The sequence below is a fragment of the Anser brachyrhynchus genome (assembly GCF_964034855.1).
Source record: "Anser brachyrhynchus genome assembly, chromosome: 16".
NCBI classification, from domain to species: domain Eukaryota; kingdom Metazoa; phylum Chordata; class Aves; order Anseriformes; family Anatidae; genus Anser; species Anser brachyrhynchus.
Window position 1 is genome coordinate 7453753 of NC_137734.1, and position 16410 is coordinate 7470162.

General features: G+C 39.8%; 1 protein-coding gene across 3 annotated transcripts in view; it reads right to left on the reverse strand.

Annotated features, from left to right (window-relative positions):
- The window catches only part of TSHZ2 (teashirt zinc finger homeobox 2), a 221522-nt gene that overhangs the window by 39808 nt on the left and 165304 nt on the right, over positions 1 to 16410 (reverse strand). The gene's annotated exons all lie outside the window — the stretch shown is intronic.

A 16410-nucleotide genomic window follows, 5' to 3' on the forward strand; every position in this document is an offset into this window, starting at 1 on the left:
TTTTAAAGTTCTTAAGAAATAACATTTTAATACCAAATTCTGATGCTCCATATGTTGGAAGTAGAGCTTACCAATTATTACTGTTTTATTAGATTTAGTTGCCTCTTTGATCTCTTGTAACACTGTGCACTCAATATCTTTTTCTCCAATCCAGATGCTCAGAGTTTCACCCTACTAATGTAGATGTAGTCCTATTACTTGGAATTTCTGTACTTTTGATCTCACTGGTAGAGACAGAGACATAATTACAGTAACAGATCAGGCTGCCTGCCAGTATCAATGGTAAATAACACTGAATGACTCATAGTTTCGCAGTTATAACGTGGTTTACACGTTTTGGTATGCAGCTGCCCAACAGACTTAGCCAGAATTTATACACAAGTGCCAAATATTTCAGAGCTCTTTTATTTTTTCTTTTTCTTTTTTTTTTTTTTTTTTTTTTCCCAGAGCACAGGGGAACTGTGAGTTAATCAGCTTTGGCCCTTTGGCAAAGAGATGAAGTCAAGACAGGAAAGACTCTACTGAGAGAAGAGCTCCCTTTACTTTAAAAACAAAATAAAGAAAATCATCAACTCGAGAACCAAATTCAGGTCCAGTGTAGACGGGTGCAATTCCTTAACATCAGTAAATCTACTTCTGCTTTGAGCAAGCTCAGGCTTCGGTTTGCCCATCAGAAGAGGGGTGAAGACCATGCCTACTTCCACGCTCCCATTGACGAGGGGCAAGGGGAAGCACGGCACGGGGCTGCAGAGTTGGCACAGCCCACGTCCAGAGCCAGGCATTTGGTGCTGGCTGTGTGCTTTAACCACCAGCCCATGCTTGCTGTTACATTTCTTTTCAAGATCCCCTTTGTGCTTCTCTGCAGAGCTCACTGAACATGAGCTGTTCCTGAACTGGTGTCTGGTCTGGTTCTCAGATCATGGACTAAACAATAATCCAAAGGGCTACATGTTGACGGGCAAGTGCAGTATACACACGGCTCACAGCCCCAGCTATGAGAATCGTCTGTGCTCTCTGCTTTCCAGACACTCTCCTGCTCCTTAAGCGTCTATTGTTTGCTTGATATTGCTTAAAAATCTGATAAGAAACAATCTAAGACTTTTTTTAACAAAACCATTTTAAAACTAAATTATTACATCATCTTGAAAAAAGTGAGCATGTGTGTCTTAGCTCCTTAAAAGATATCTGCAGTGAGTTGAAACATTAAAACAAAAAATTAAGAATTTATGTGACTGCTCTTTATAATATTCATTTCAACAATGGTGTCGATTAAATATTATTATGATCTCTCTTTAAAGCGTGATGGTATCTCTGTTTTTTCCAAAGCAGCAAAACTGTTCATGCTAATGCAATACAAGGAACCCTTTAAGTTTATGACCAGTAACAGCTGTAGTGTAACACCCAAAGATAACTCGAATCTCATGCTTCAGGATATAAAAGAGATCGCGGTGAGGGTCAGGAAGAACTTTTCTCCCCTCCACTCCCCACCGCAATACAGAATCCCGTACACTAAGCTAGATATACTTTTAGGAAGAAACTGTCACTTTATGAAGCAATAGATATGGGCCACCTGATACAGAAGAGGAGTTTTGTGGAGCAACTGAAAAATTTGATATTTTCATGGGAGATTTATGGCATACCTGGGTGTTCCCACAGGAACATGCTCACTTTCTGTGTCGGGAGATATAGCTAATATATTTCAACATTAAGAGAATTATTAAAGTTTCTCTACAATGTTTGAATGAGGATATAATCACATATGCACAATGCAACAATTTCTATATATTCATATGGATAATGTGTATACTAATGTGTGTGCATGTTATAAAACACATGCGCTGGATATTAAACACACACATCTTTAAGGAAACCTCAGAGAAAGTTTGATGAGACAGCCCAGTAAGGAGGCTACACTGGGATACATTTTACAGCCTTGTTTCACTGCACTTTTCATTTCACTCCTAGCTGGTAACGACCAGATTAATTAAAAGAGGTCCAAGGGCCCTGGCAGGAGGAAGCACAGCGCCAGACGGCCCTTGTCCCCGCCGCCGGGGCACCCGCCATTTCCTACAGAACAACCACGGCGAAGGAGATGTTTTCCTTCCAAGGGATTCGCAGGCACAATAAGATATTTACTGTATTTATGGCGGAGATCAAACCCACACACAGATGTCACATTTCTAGAATTCCATCAGTAGATCAGACAAGCAGTCTCTGGAAAGAGGACACTGCAGCCAGAAAGTTCAGAGCGGGCGGGCGGCGGAGGGCCATTCCCGCCCCGCTTTCTGTCGTGCACCCTGAGCCTTTGTTGTCTCCGCAATGCTGATAAATCAATCCATCAAAAAATTTCCTCAGTGAAACTCAATCAAGAAAGGTCATGTCAGCGGGAGAGGAACAGATTAAATTAGCATCAAATTAGACATGGAAAGTGAGTTCTGTCAAAATCATCACAGCGCTCAGCACAATTAGAATATGTTAATTATGCATTTCATTAAGGTAGTGCTCTTTGAATGCGAGATGAAATGTCAGTGGTGTAGGCATCCGAAAAAAGGAAGATTGCCAGGCACAACTTTCTCTAGACAATGTGTGACACCTTCATTAACATCAAGAATCACAAGTCTGTCTTGACTTTTTTGTAAAGTATTAAACCGTTAACCGTTTGCTGGCACTTGGCGGAGGGAGAGCCATCCGCACTCCCCTCTCGCTCAGCTTCGCCACCGGCTCTCGTGCCCCGTCAGGAGCCCTGGGGACTGCTGCGAGTGGCCAGCGTGCGCGGCGGAGGTAGCGGCGAGTTAATGAAGGCTTTGCTGGCTGTGCCGAGGATAACGCGGCTGCCCTACGGGTACAGCTGCAACGGGGGTGCCAAGCTGCTCTCGGATAAGGCGGGGAAGATAAGGGAGGGAGGAGGGAGGGATAGGAGGGGAAAGGGTGGAACAATTTTATTTTGCCTCTGGTTGCAAGATATAATCAACCTAACGGGGAGATGGGGGGAGGGGGGGAGCAGAGAGATTTGCAAACCTACATTTGACAAACCCTAATTTGGGAAATTATTTTGTATATCAAACATCTTTGATTCCTAATGATGAGCTGTTTTTCAAAGAGAAAAATGATCCCTGGTGAGCTTGGGAGGGAACTGGAGCTTCATAAAATACTACTTATATGTTTTATTAGATGTACCATCAGATATTAAGTTCAGGGTAGATTAAAAAAATAATTACATACTTTCTGGAAACATGAGAAAAACTGCCGGCTTCTGGTGGCTTGGCTTGAACCTCCTCTGTTTTCTTGAGGCCCACAGAGAGAAAGCTCGACTGTCCATAACCCTGTCCCTATCATCTCACTTCTATTTGCCTAACAGGAGGATATCAAAGCCAGTAAATTGTGCCCATTTGCTGCGAAATGAGAAGGCAGTGGCTTGCAGAGCTCTTCGGCAGCCAGGCAGCCATATAAGATCAGGCATGCGTAAGGAGAAGTTACCACCGTCCAGTGCTCCTCGGCTCCTCCAGCCAGCTCGTGGTGGTGTACGGCCATGGGCAGCAGCAGGGACAGAAAGGGACTGCCCACCACAAAAGATGTCTGTAAACTGCATGTCAATAATACATAATAATACACTGCAAATACACTTTGGAAATTCAGAAACTCACTTTGAAAGCCTATTTATTTTATGGCACATCACCTTTCATTTAATTATTTACAAAAGCATGGTAGAAATCATCATGTTAAAATATCTTCTACCTACAGAACAATACTCATATTATATGATATGTGCAGCCCAAAAGATTGTTTAATAGAAAAGTGTGTTGTGTGAAATAAATTTTATCCATGCAAAGGTGCTGTGCACAAGGTATGCGGCACCCTTGGTAAATGGATGTGCAATAGTATGGTTAACAAACATGCACATTCACAGATACATATGCAGAATGGGTATTTGTGTGTGCACTTGAAGCTTGTAGAAACAATCTCACACTGTAGGTGAACATTTCCATGTCTAATTTATCCCTTGGCTATTTATTCCTCTCCCCAGCTACAAACTTCAGTCAGCTGATGGCATTTAAAACTCTAGAGGACTGAGAAAGGGGTTATGGGGAATAAGAGAAATTTCAGCATGTTTTTAATGAGTTTTTCTTTGGTTTATTGTAGCTTTTGTAAATCCTGCCTGAGAATTCAAAGTTGCCAAATCTCCTCCCCAAAGATACATACTGCAGCTTCCAATGCCCTCAGGATGCCATTTTAATATAACAGGTTCCAATACTGTCGAAAAATGCCAGCAAGTGAGTAGGAGCCAGAACCTACTTCAGCACACTTGGCTGGCCTTACAACTTTCTGAAAACTCTTGTTTTCACTGGAGCTGGAAAAAAGAGATTTTTATCATTTGAAATAAAAACTAGAGTCCCAGAGCAAACAAGCTTTAAGATGTTAGTTCTGCTCGCTAGCTCAGAGACAAGAGGACTAAAGATAAATGGACGGGGGTTAGCTCTGGTTAGCACAGCAGTACGTGGGTGCAGATCCTGCATGTGAATGCCGAGTTTGCTCTGGAGCTGATGGGAGGACAAGGGGCTCACAAACAGGAGCTTTGATGCCTGGGTTGGGTTTGCAATTGGAAATGACTTCAACAAAATGAATGGTACATCATTATGATGTACATATGATGATGATTATGATGTGTGACCCAAGGCACACATAGCTGCTGTACAGAAGCAATGACTGCTCACTGAGCTCGCTAGAGCACAGGGTGCTTTGGTTGTTCTCCCCGACCTTGCCACATCCTGCCTTGCTACAAACCCTCCTATACTTATGAAGAACCTAAAGAAAAATCATGGTAAGAGACAGAAAATTGACTCTGCCCTAGTGACAACTACTTGATAATACCACCTCCCATTTCCTTCATGCAACTGGGCTTAACAGTTCAATAATTACAGGCCAAACCTAGTCATGATTCAGTTTCACTGAAGCTACTGATATGAGTTTTGGAATAAATACGATTCAAGTAGAGCTATGTACATATTTCATTCAGTGTCAAAATTATTATCATTATCATCCATTTTGGGCTGACTCACAAAGAAACAAGTTAAGCTCATGCAAAAGAAAGAGCATCTACTTTGTGAATTGCTCTCTTTGACCTGAAATTAAGTGTATAGTTTTGGCTTACAATTTTTTTTTTTTTTTAGATTTTTTTTTTTAAATAGCAACAAGAAAAGTTGGAACTTTTCTTGAAAATGAGAATTCAGTGTTAAATCCAAAATACATCGTGATGAAGTACACTTTCTGGGGTCTGTGGGCAAACTGCATTTTTCCATATATAGAGTCCCCAAAGTTTTCACTCATCCTTGTTTTAACACTTCTTTTGTAGTAATAGAGAACTGATCATATGTTGTTTCATCATTTATATGTCAGTATAGCTGTTGGGGTTATAGGTCTATAAATTAACATAATTGAATAGAGAATCAAGCTCATTTATTTCTATTTTGCTCCATGATAGGAGGAAAAATACAAAGCTAAAATGTTTCCACCATGATCCCTCAGAAATTAGCTTTTCTGCACGCAGAAATCAGAGTTGCTTTCCCATGAAAATACAGAATTAAACACAGCCATCTAGCCTGATGAAGGATAGTAAGTTAATTGATAGTTTTTGTAAGCAAGAGATGGGTCATTTGTATCTGGCTGGGCAGTGGCCACACAAATACTATTTAGAGCACTGGCAAAATTTTGGAAGAGCAGTAGCAGAGCTTCATGGGTTTTCAGACATTTCTGTGTGGTCAGGGTCAGCAGCTGAGAGCATCTCCACCCCACTGGAGCAGCTCTGTATTGTCAGGACCAAACCAGCCCATCTTCTGCCAGGCTGGCCCAGAACTTGGGTGCAGCTGTGTGGGCTTTCCAGTACACATCATAAAAACCTTTATTTTGAGTATTCTGCTTCATTATTTCCTCCCCTTCTCCAGTGGAGAAAAGTAAGAGCTAGACCCACCATCTGCCATTTTTCATTACAGGATAAAATAACTTTTCTTTTTGCCAAAAGCAACAGTGGACACTGTGTCCCTTACAGGTGCCTGTCAGCTTCCAGAGAGTCTTAGCGTGCCATTTGTCTTCCCTCTTAGTCAAGGAGTCCCATGGATGGCAAAAAAATATATATCCACAGATGCCTCACTTTGAGTAACTGCAGTAAACTGCGTGCACAGTTTTTGCTTTGTACACTTGGTTCTTAATTTACTTTATTCCCAACCTGGCAAAAGAAGTCTAAAAGCCAGACAATAAGGGATATATTTTTTATATTTAAAAGGAGGTAAGTGAGAGGTTCAGATATTAGCTCATGTTAGTACTGTTTTGTTGCATGAACAGTTTACTACCTTACAGTTACATATGTTCATACTTCTTCCAGTTAACTTAGTAGATGTAATTGTTGCTACCAGATGTGATTTATTTATTTTCTAAATATCTGAAACTTATCCAATGAAATTATGTCATATAAAAATGTATAGAATATGCCACATGAATTTAATTTTTGTTGTAAGTTTCAATTTCATCGTGACTTTACAACTGCACCTTTTTACCTCAAAAAACTACATTAAACCTCTAATTCTAAATAGAAATTGACAACTAGAATTTCTAGTAATGTTATTACATGTTTGGGCGGAAACTGTACATCCAATCAGAAAAAAAAAAAAGAAAAGAAGAAGAAAAAAGAAGAAAAAAAGGCAACTAAACTCAAAATCCCCATTTTCTAAAACTAATTTCAGATAAACATTAACTCATTTGTTTCAAAATAAACAGTGTCTCAACTTTAATTTCTACTGGGGGGAGGTCGTCTTAATTTGTTCTGTCCGTACCAGAAAAAAGAGTTCTCTCCTCCTCAACTCCTCAATCTTCCAGCCATCACATGGCACTGTACAAAAGGAAGAGAGACATGCCCTCTGCTCCTTGGATTTTACAATCTGGTTATGTGACATGCATGACAGAGAGAGATGCCACTGCATGAGTTAGAGGGAGAGATGCGAAGTGTTTAGGAGATCCAGAGAGATTTACATGTATAAACAGTTATTTTAAGAAAACATCTCATTCATTTACACAGCCGTGGCAGTCCTCTTTAAATTCAGGAAAACCGCTTTGTCCTACAGTGAAATATATGACAGAAGAATTTAAATCAGAGCCAGCGTCATTGGTTAATCAGAGTTTAAGGGAAATCCACTGCTGTTTAATAGGGACTGCGTTGCTGATTGCCTGAGCCTGAGCTCTGCCGCAGCAGACGGGCTAGAGATGCACCTGCAGCAATGCACACGCCGTAAAACAACTGCTACAAGATTCTGCAACAACAACAACAACAAATTAGAAATTTAAAATGGAAACTGCAAAGTGGCACCTGATGAGCAACCTGAAGACAATTCTTATCCCAAAAGCTCATAATTAGTGTCATAAGTCACAGGGGTGTACAAACAATAGGGAGGACCGTTGGTAGCCGTACAAGTGGGCATGTTGGCAAACAGCTTTTCTGGGCAGGGATCAGAGCAGGGGCTGACCGGTGCCGTGGGCTCGCTGTCACTCTCAAACTCACAGGGGAAGCTGGTAAAAGAGAACCAATCGTGACCCACAGGCTTAGCGTGGCACAGGCACCACCACCAGAAATGGGTCTAAATGTAGCATGATGCTAAGCACAGATGCTGGCACGGAGGTTCAGCTGGCAAACAGAGCCATGGACAAGATTTACCAGTTGCACCCAACTGGATTCACCAAAATCACTATTTAAAAATTTGCAGAGCAGGCCCTTTTCGAAGCCAGTCTCTACGCTGCTGCATTTTGCTTTATCAATACAGAAGTCCGAGGGCCCCGGTGTAATTGCAATAACTGTGGATTCACGTGAAGGATATATTTTCAGGGAAGGCCGTCTCTCAAGTTGCTTTGTTAAATGAGAGACTTCCAACAGATCTCCTGTCTTAGACCTTGACCACTGCGAGCCAGAGCGGACCACAGCTGAGTTCAGGAGAACAATTACTTTCGCAGAGCTTTCATGCTACACTTATCACTTTTCTTTCTCCTCACAAAAGCATCTTCTTTTCACAACAACGCTGGAGCAAATTGCTATGCCTTTGTTGCCAGGCAAACTCTCCTCACTATTCTCTCCTTTGCCAGTCTCTCCAGTCTGCTGGTGTATTAGGATGTACTCTTAAATCAAGAGCAACTTCTCTCAAAGCCAATCCACAAATAGCCCAGAGTTCACAGCACTCAGACATGCTGTAGACACTTGTTCCTTTGAGCCATGTTTCTGTTTGGATACACAAAGGAGGCTTCAAAGTTTCTCATGCAGCTTTTCAATTCCCTCTGTGAGCAGAACATTCCTGTTAATGAATTATTTTGTCAGTCCCTGCTCTTACAAAACTGCTGGCAAGGTTTAGATACTGATGCAGGACACTGGAGATGTCTGATTTTTTTTCCCCTGTTTGAAAACTTTTTTCCCCCCTTTTACAGTGGAAATTAGGTTTTAAAATAAGGCAGTCTTTCAGTAAAGAGGTATTTACTTTCCTTAGATTTTTAAAACGTTTTTATCAGAACACCCCAAACACCCAAATTCCAAAAATCAAGTGTTGAGAGAAAAAGAAATTCTCTGAGAAATAAAGTTTCCATTGGAAATACTAATGAACGTGTATATATATATACATATATATATACATACACGTATTAACCAAAAAAAAACCAAAACAAAACAAAACACAGAAATTAAAATCATAATACCTTAACTACCTGGCAAAGGAGCAAATAAAAATATATTCACTTACTAAGCCAGTTTAAAGCTAAGAAAATGTCTTTATATAGATTGAAAACCTGCAGGATTATTTAGTTTTCTATTTGAACAAGCTATTTAATCTCATCCATTTATACCCTTGCATGAAACAGAAACACTAATTAAGGTTCACATAAATGAGCTGCTTTGCTTTGTCACACAAACATGCTAATGCCTATTCAGACATGCACACATACATAAGCACACACAATATGTCAGTTGAAACTGTCTTTCCAATAAAAGTTCCCTGTAATCTAGCTTGATTTTATAGATGTGCTTCAAAAGGGCAGTTAACCCTGATCTGAAGAAAAGAGAGTACTCAAGAGAACACTCAAGAAACTGTTGTGAGCTTCCTTCACCTTCACAACAACCAGGAACTGCATTTTAATATGTTATTTTCCTGCTAAATTTGGTCAACATAAATATCCATCTGAATACGCTTTGTCAGCTAGACTAAGAAACTGGCTCTCACGTAGTGATGCCCACATACAGCAATCAAAGCATCTTTCAGTAGTTTTTATAGCTGAATATGTCAAGTTCTTTAAACTTCACACCACAAGGGTGGATTTCCAGCCTTCAGGTCATCTCTGCTGTCCTCCTCTAAGTTTTCCCCAGTATTTCCACATATTCTTGAAACACGGACATTTCCCATGGTGACCCAGTTAAAGCTGCATATAAGACTAAAATCTATACCTTACTTTTATTTGCTTTTTTTTTTTTTAATTTAGTTAGTTTATTACTAGTTTTATTTATACAGAATTTCCTCCCCCTCATAGCAGTGCACTATGAACTTAGATGAGGTGACTGCCTATCTGTATAAGTACTCCAAGACACAAGTGGATATAATCTCTATTCTTTGTTGCCACAGGGTTTTCTTTATATCTGGCCATATTAAAATGAATTTTGTTGGAATGAAGCCCCTTAACTTGCAGATTCTTTTTGCTCCTATGTAACAAATTTTTCTTCTAGTTATTCTCCATCAAGTCCCATGTCACCTTGCAGCCTTTACCAAGAGTATTTTACATCATTGCTTGAATCATTGGAACAAATATTAATAGGCAAAACAATTTAGGAAGATGAAACATTTCATTGACATCTCCTGTTAACAATATACTGTGACATTCTCTGGTAAGCCAGTAAATAATACATCTAACACATTTAAATATGTAACAATGCAAAATATCAGGTGGACTACGTCAAGTGTTCTGGGGAAATCCAGGTGTATTATATCAGCCCAGTTACTTTGTAGACCTGAAATCCTGTCCAAAACAGAGTATATGCTTGTTTGACAAGACATATATTCCCCAAAACCCTATTGGCTGTCATTAATCATATTTTACCCTCTAATTCCTCGTTAATAGATTTCTGGGTTAACCACTATGTTGTTTCACTTGGAATCAAGATTTTGTTGAACCAAATTAAGTGGTCTGTTGTTCCCTGAGTCATCCCTGTAACCTTTTTTTTGAAACACACAGGTTACAGGTTGATAATCTCTAAGGGACATTCATGAGCCTTACAAGAATGATTTAATATAGTAAAATATTGAAAGTGAAAACCTGGTCCTACAGAAGTAGCTGGTATAACTCTGATTGGCTTCAGTAGTGAAGGAGAGATTTCGTTGAAAAGTGAGAACTGAAAAGCTGAGAAATAACTGAAAATATAAGCACTAAATTTAGCTTAACACTAAAAACGAACACTTGAGGCCATTTGCCTCAAGATCTTTCCAGCTGTGAAATAAAATGTCAAAATTTTTGCAGAAAGCAGAAAAGTTATTTTAGTTGAAAATCCAATTTCTCACAGGAAAATGTTTTACATGGGAAATTTTCAATCACCAGAAATTATACCACTATCTCTAACTACTGCTAGGTGCAATTCTTATCTGAATAGTCTTGCAGTACCCTAAGTGTGCCCCATCTGGCAACAGCAAGATGTAGAGACAAGGTATTCAGCAGATGGGGGTCACAGCTACCAGATGAATCGATTCCCCCTTTAACTTCCCAGCAGCATGTTGAGTCACCTACAGGTAATTTTTGAGGTAAGCAGACTATGGAGTTGATAGAGGAATGTTACTTGATCAGGCATGGTGGGAGGGGCTGGTTAATCTGACTCTGAGGTGGTTGACTTCAAAATGATTTGAATTCTGCAGAAATCCATACCACAGTTCTGCTTTGTGTAATTAATGCTTACCTCCTTAATACACAGGAGGTATTTGATACCTTACAGCTCCGAGTCTTAAAATTTCAGAATCTTAGCCTTGTTTCCCAAGAGTTTTTGATGCAAGACTAATGTTTGACAGCAAATAAAACTCAACCATAACTAGTAGAAACTCACTGAGTCAGAATAGAAGGTATTGCACAGCATAATAATAATAATTAAAAAAAAAAGTGTTAAAAATAAACACTAGTCTGCATACAAGAAATGGGAAAAAAAAAAGAAGAAGGTTGAAATGACTGCTTAAGATAAATTAAAATAGATTGAATGATAGTTTAAAATGCATAACACTCCTGAGCGTCCGGCTTTCTTAATTTCATGCGACATATTCTTAAATTGCAGAACAGCATACACACAACCTATAGAAATATGCTTGATTTTTTTTTTTTCCTTTTAATATATATACACACACACACTTTTTTGTTTGAGAATTTGTTAGATGTCATCAGGATCACCTTCAAAACCTCCCTACAGAAAAACATCTGCACTTGCCATTCCAGATAGAGTCAGACACCTGAGAGAGCATAAATTCCCCTGAATAGATGTATTGTTTTAACATTTATTTCTTCACCTTCTCAAAATGCCTGCTCATCTGAATTTACAATATATTAGCAGCCGTGCTGTATTTTGTGTGTGCATGCATGGTTCTCCTTCACTACGCTCTAGCAGATTAGTGCTCATTCGCCTCTTTTCCTTGCTTCTCTTCAGATCGTTACACATGACAAAACAACTGTCCTAATTACAGCAAGTGTTCCCAGCTCTGTCACCGTGACAATTACTGCAATGAGGGCTCAATATCTGCAGCAGACAGTAAAGTATTATTGCAGTTGTGTTTGATAGTGCTCAATTGTCCCCTTGAGATTTCTTCTAGATCAGGTTTTTTCCATGGGGGCAAGGACTTCCCCCTTGCTCTGCCCCCTGTGCGTTCGCTAACAGGGTTCAAAAGTTGAAGGCAGAGGAATGACCCAGGACGTACTGCAGAAAACACAGAAGTTTGTGTTTTTAAAGGAGAGGACCATCTGCAGAAGTGGGGTGGGTTTTTTCCTACATAGGCTGGTCAGAAAACCTTGTAGCCGGTGAGGGAGAAAATGGCTATTGGCAGGCCTGGCTGCCGACTGAGCCTCTTTCCTATTCTGTGATGGTCTCTGCGACAGCAGAAGAAATATTTTGGGACAGTTCCCTCCTCCCTCTACTTTGTATTTGCAGTCTGCTAAGCTGCTATGGCTCCGGATGAGGGGAAGACCAGCCATACAATATCCCGCTCTAAAATCACATCCCTGCCGACCACATTACTGCATCTTTCAGGAAGCCTCCAAGCCGGCTATTGTTCCTGCAGCAGCTGCTCTGTTATTCCTTCAGGATTTGTTGTTTGTTTGTTTGTTCACATAAGCTGATATATTCAGAGTCACCACCAGATCTTAAGGGATGGCCCCACTTGTGACAATTCGCTCTCCACTTACGCTGAACACCTTTAACCCCACTTGCCTCCCTTGTCAGCCTCTGAGATCTCAGCTAATCAGACAGGGGATTTTAGCTGTTTCCAAAGGCAATATCGTGACCTATGCTACATCCCCTTTATCCTGAGAGATGAAGGTGATGTTCTCTGCATTTATAGTTCATTATCCTTCTGAAGTTGATTCATTTGGATGTTCTCCTTGTAAAACCCATAAACTATGCCGAAGCAGGACCTGTGCAACTATCTCATTGACCAGAAATAGGAACGCGGGGTCCTAATACTGAATATTGATCACTGAAGACAAACGCTGCCACAGTTAACTTGGAATGAACTGACCAGTGTACTTACAGTCTGAATTTCTAATTTTCCTTGGTCAGGAATAAAGCAATATCTTATTTATCAGATAACATCTTTATTATAAGCATCTCACACAGCCTTTCCACTTCAACCCACATGGGTTTCTTCTGCTCTTGGCATGGATCAATGAAGTCAATACTTCTGACTGCAAAGCTTTCTATGACTTACACATATTTAAAGGGATAAATCCCAATCAACAAATCCTCTGCTTGAACATAACCATTATAATCCTTATCTTTGATCCTTTGGGCTGTAGCAAGCAGGGTAAGGAAGGAGTACATCTCCCCAGCTCTCAGGAAATAGTTATTATGACAGCAGAAGTTAAACAACATTGCCTGGGGTTGCTGGATGGAATTTCTCCAGCAAAACCAGTAAGTGGTGCTACAGTTTCACAAGTACACAATGGCCAAAAAGTCCTCTTAATCTGGTGTTAAGAACACTGCTCATACCTTTTGTCCACCAAGACGTCAACATACCTCATTAGCCAAGCTCCTGAACCTATACAGCACTGAGACGTAGCTGGACTTTCGTTTCACGGATGGGGAAGCCAAGGCATACTAGAATAACAACTTTATGATAATATTAACATCAGAGAGGGTAACAGAGCCACTGCCATCATGCATGGCTTTTCAATTTAGCACAGATGTATTTTACTATATGAGATTATGTTACAGAAGTCAAGTTGGGGAGTTGCCTAAACTATGTTTAGGGAGTTGAATGTAATCACTGTAAGGCTTGTTTTAGTCTTGTGAATTTAGAATGTGACAGCCATCCTTTCTTCAGTATATGGAGGCCAAATAAGTTCAAAGAAAGCACATTTCAACAGGACTACTATTGAGGACTACATTGTTGGCCAACTCTACATTTCACAGCTACAGCTAGACCAGCAAAGCCCACTTGTCCTGCCAAAAGACTGTTTTTAGCAGTTAAGTTTTTACTAGTTCCCTCAATGAAATAAGCTGCATCAGCAAAATCACTTTTTTTTTTTTTTTTCAGTACTGCTGAACCTATGCTAAAGGTTGTGCCAATATAGAAGTGCTATAAAAATAAGAACGACACTCCTAACCAAAATTACTATGCTGGCAAAACGTTTTACTGTAAACCTGTCTTTAAAGGTTCCCTTGGAAAAATAAATAAATAAATAAATAAATAGAAAAGTCAAATAGGGAAAAGGGGAAGGGGAAGAGAGTAGAAGGGTAGGGAGAAGATAGAAAAACTGATTCCTTTTCACCCAATTGTCAAAGTGTTCTCTCTGAAGTTCTTGCTTTGCTCTAGAAACAGCTAAACAACTTCAAACAATGTGTTTGTTTTATTGAGAGATCTAATAGATCTTTTGATATAGTGCCACATGTCCCGACTCTGCTCTTGCCTATAGTCAGGAGTAAGTAGTTCAAGTTCAGAGAAGCTACTTTATGGGAAAATGACAGGAGGGAAGGATTGGCCCTTAGACCTCAGCAAATATTTAGTTGCAGTTTAAAACTAAGTTTAGTACTTGCCAAAAGGGCTGGCAGCCAGAGCCCAGAAAAGTCTCAACAGGAGCTTGCCTGATTTTTGTTTACAGAATGCAGAGTCCGTAGACAAGCACCTCACTCGGTCCCTTTGTTCAACTACGAAAACTGTAGCAAAAAACTTGGAAGGAACAACAAAAGTACAGTAACTGCAACCGTAATTAGTCATCCTCTCGCGGTTCTGTCCCCCCTCCCAAGTGTTTCAATTCTGCACACAGTTTACACATTTTTACTTGGGGAAACTTTCTGTGCTGAAGCTCACAAAATGGCCTGTGATACAGTTATTTCACACATACTACACTGGCACTTCCTATACTATGCAAATATCAGCATCTTGACATTGGGGCATCTCCTTCCAGTATTTGCATTTACAGCAGACTTTGGAAGATGAAGTTATAAAAAAAAAAAAAGAGGCCGTCTTTGACTCCTGCTCTGTCTAAACTGCTCAACTAGCTAACAGTTTTCAAAACTGCAGCCATAAACCAGATACTCCATTAGAAAAGAAAAAAAAAAAGGGGGGGTGGGGGGAAGTAAAGAGAAATAGATTTCTATGGACATTTTGTGCAAAAAAATGTCTTTTAATGTGCATATATAAAATAATCAGCAAAATGAATGTTTCTGTTGCTTGACCACTACAGAAATACAAACTATTATATTATAACACTCACTATAGACAGAGTCAGAAAACTCCAAACATGAAAGGAGTGAGTGAAATCAGTCCATAGTGAATCAGGTCCTGTCTCTGATTTTAACCTAGTCTCTGTTCCTTCCTACCCTATAGGAAATTCCACCAGTGAAGCTACAGAGAGCAGTCTTATACAAGCAGTAAAAGAAGTTCCCCTAATGCTCGTGACTTTCTCTTTCCATACATTAGAAATTGGCAGATCACAGATCCAAGCAGACAGACTTTGTCATTAGCCCTATTTTGCCTTACTAGGATGTTATGGTCCCAGAAACATTCCATATGACATAAAAATGTTCCCCCCCTCCTCCCCCCTTCTTTTTTAATACCAAAATGATTGAATGTTGGTCATAACGATGTAAGCTGATAACGCTCACATGCTGCACAGAGTTTCTTTGTAATGCTGTTTGGCCAGATTTTTCTCAGAAATTAATTTATTACAAAGGTAGCCTGAATTAAATACAAACTTTTATGAGTTTCAGGATCTAACAAAGAGAATGGAAGAGAAAAGAGGAGAATAAAGGCAGCACCACTGCTTTAGCAAAGTACTTTATATGCAGTGGGCTTTGCTTTCCCCCTTGCCATTGCACACTGGTGACAGAAGGAGGGCACTGCTCAGTATCCTACCTGAAGCTCTTCTTGCATTGAATAAAAAAATAAAGTGATTTTTGAGATGTAAATTGCAGAAGGAAAATAAGAATTTAATGAAGTAATTAAGAATGTACAGGATTTTAAGAAAATTAACATTTTCTGTAAACTTGATAGACCCCAGCCACATGTTGAACATTAGGCAGGGCCCGAGTTTTCCAGAGCTGCTCAATAAGAAATGCTTTTATGAAACTTGCTCCAGATAATACATCCGTTTGGCACTGTGAGCATCAATTTCTTCTCCATCCCACACATGGTGGGTGCAGTGCCTTTGTGTGTGTTTGCAGATGCACCTCTCCCTGATTTATATTTATTTGCCTTAATAGCGTGGGCCGAAACTGAGTCCAGATATTTTGGCTCCTGTAGCTTAGCTGCTCAACTCTCATTTCGATTCTGAAACTTCCCCACAAGGAACTGTGATGGTGCAGCGACATCACCAAGCTCCTAGTGAGGCTCTGAGTAGGATTTAGGTAGACGAAAAAAATTATGAGGTGGGGGAACAAAACCTCACAAAGGACCTCACCTGCCTCTTACTGGGGTTGCACTATTAACAGAGAACAATGGCTTTGCCCAAACCTTATTAAAATAGACATCATGAATAATATATGGAAAGTGAAACGTATAAGTGAAATAGAGGTTGTAGACACAATAAAAAAGCCTTTGAAAATGCCCTAAAGTAAAATACATATTTTCAAAACTACAAGTTTTATCCATCTTTTTCTGAAAAGTCACATCCCTCTATGACCTCAGGCTACAACAACTATATTAAACATAGATC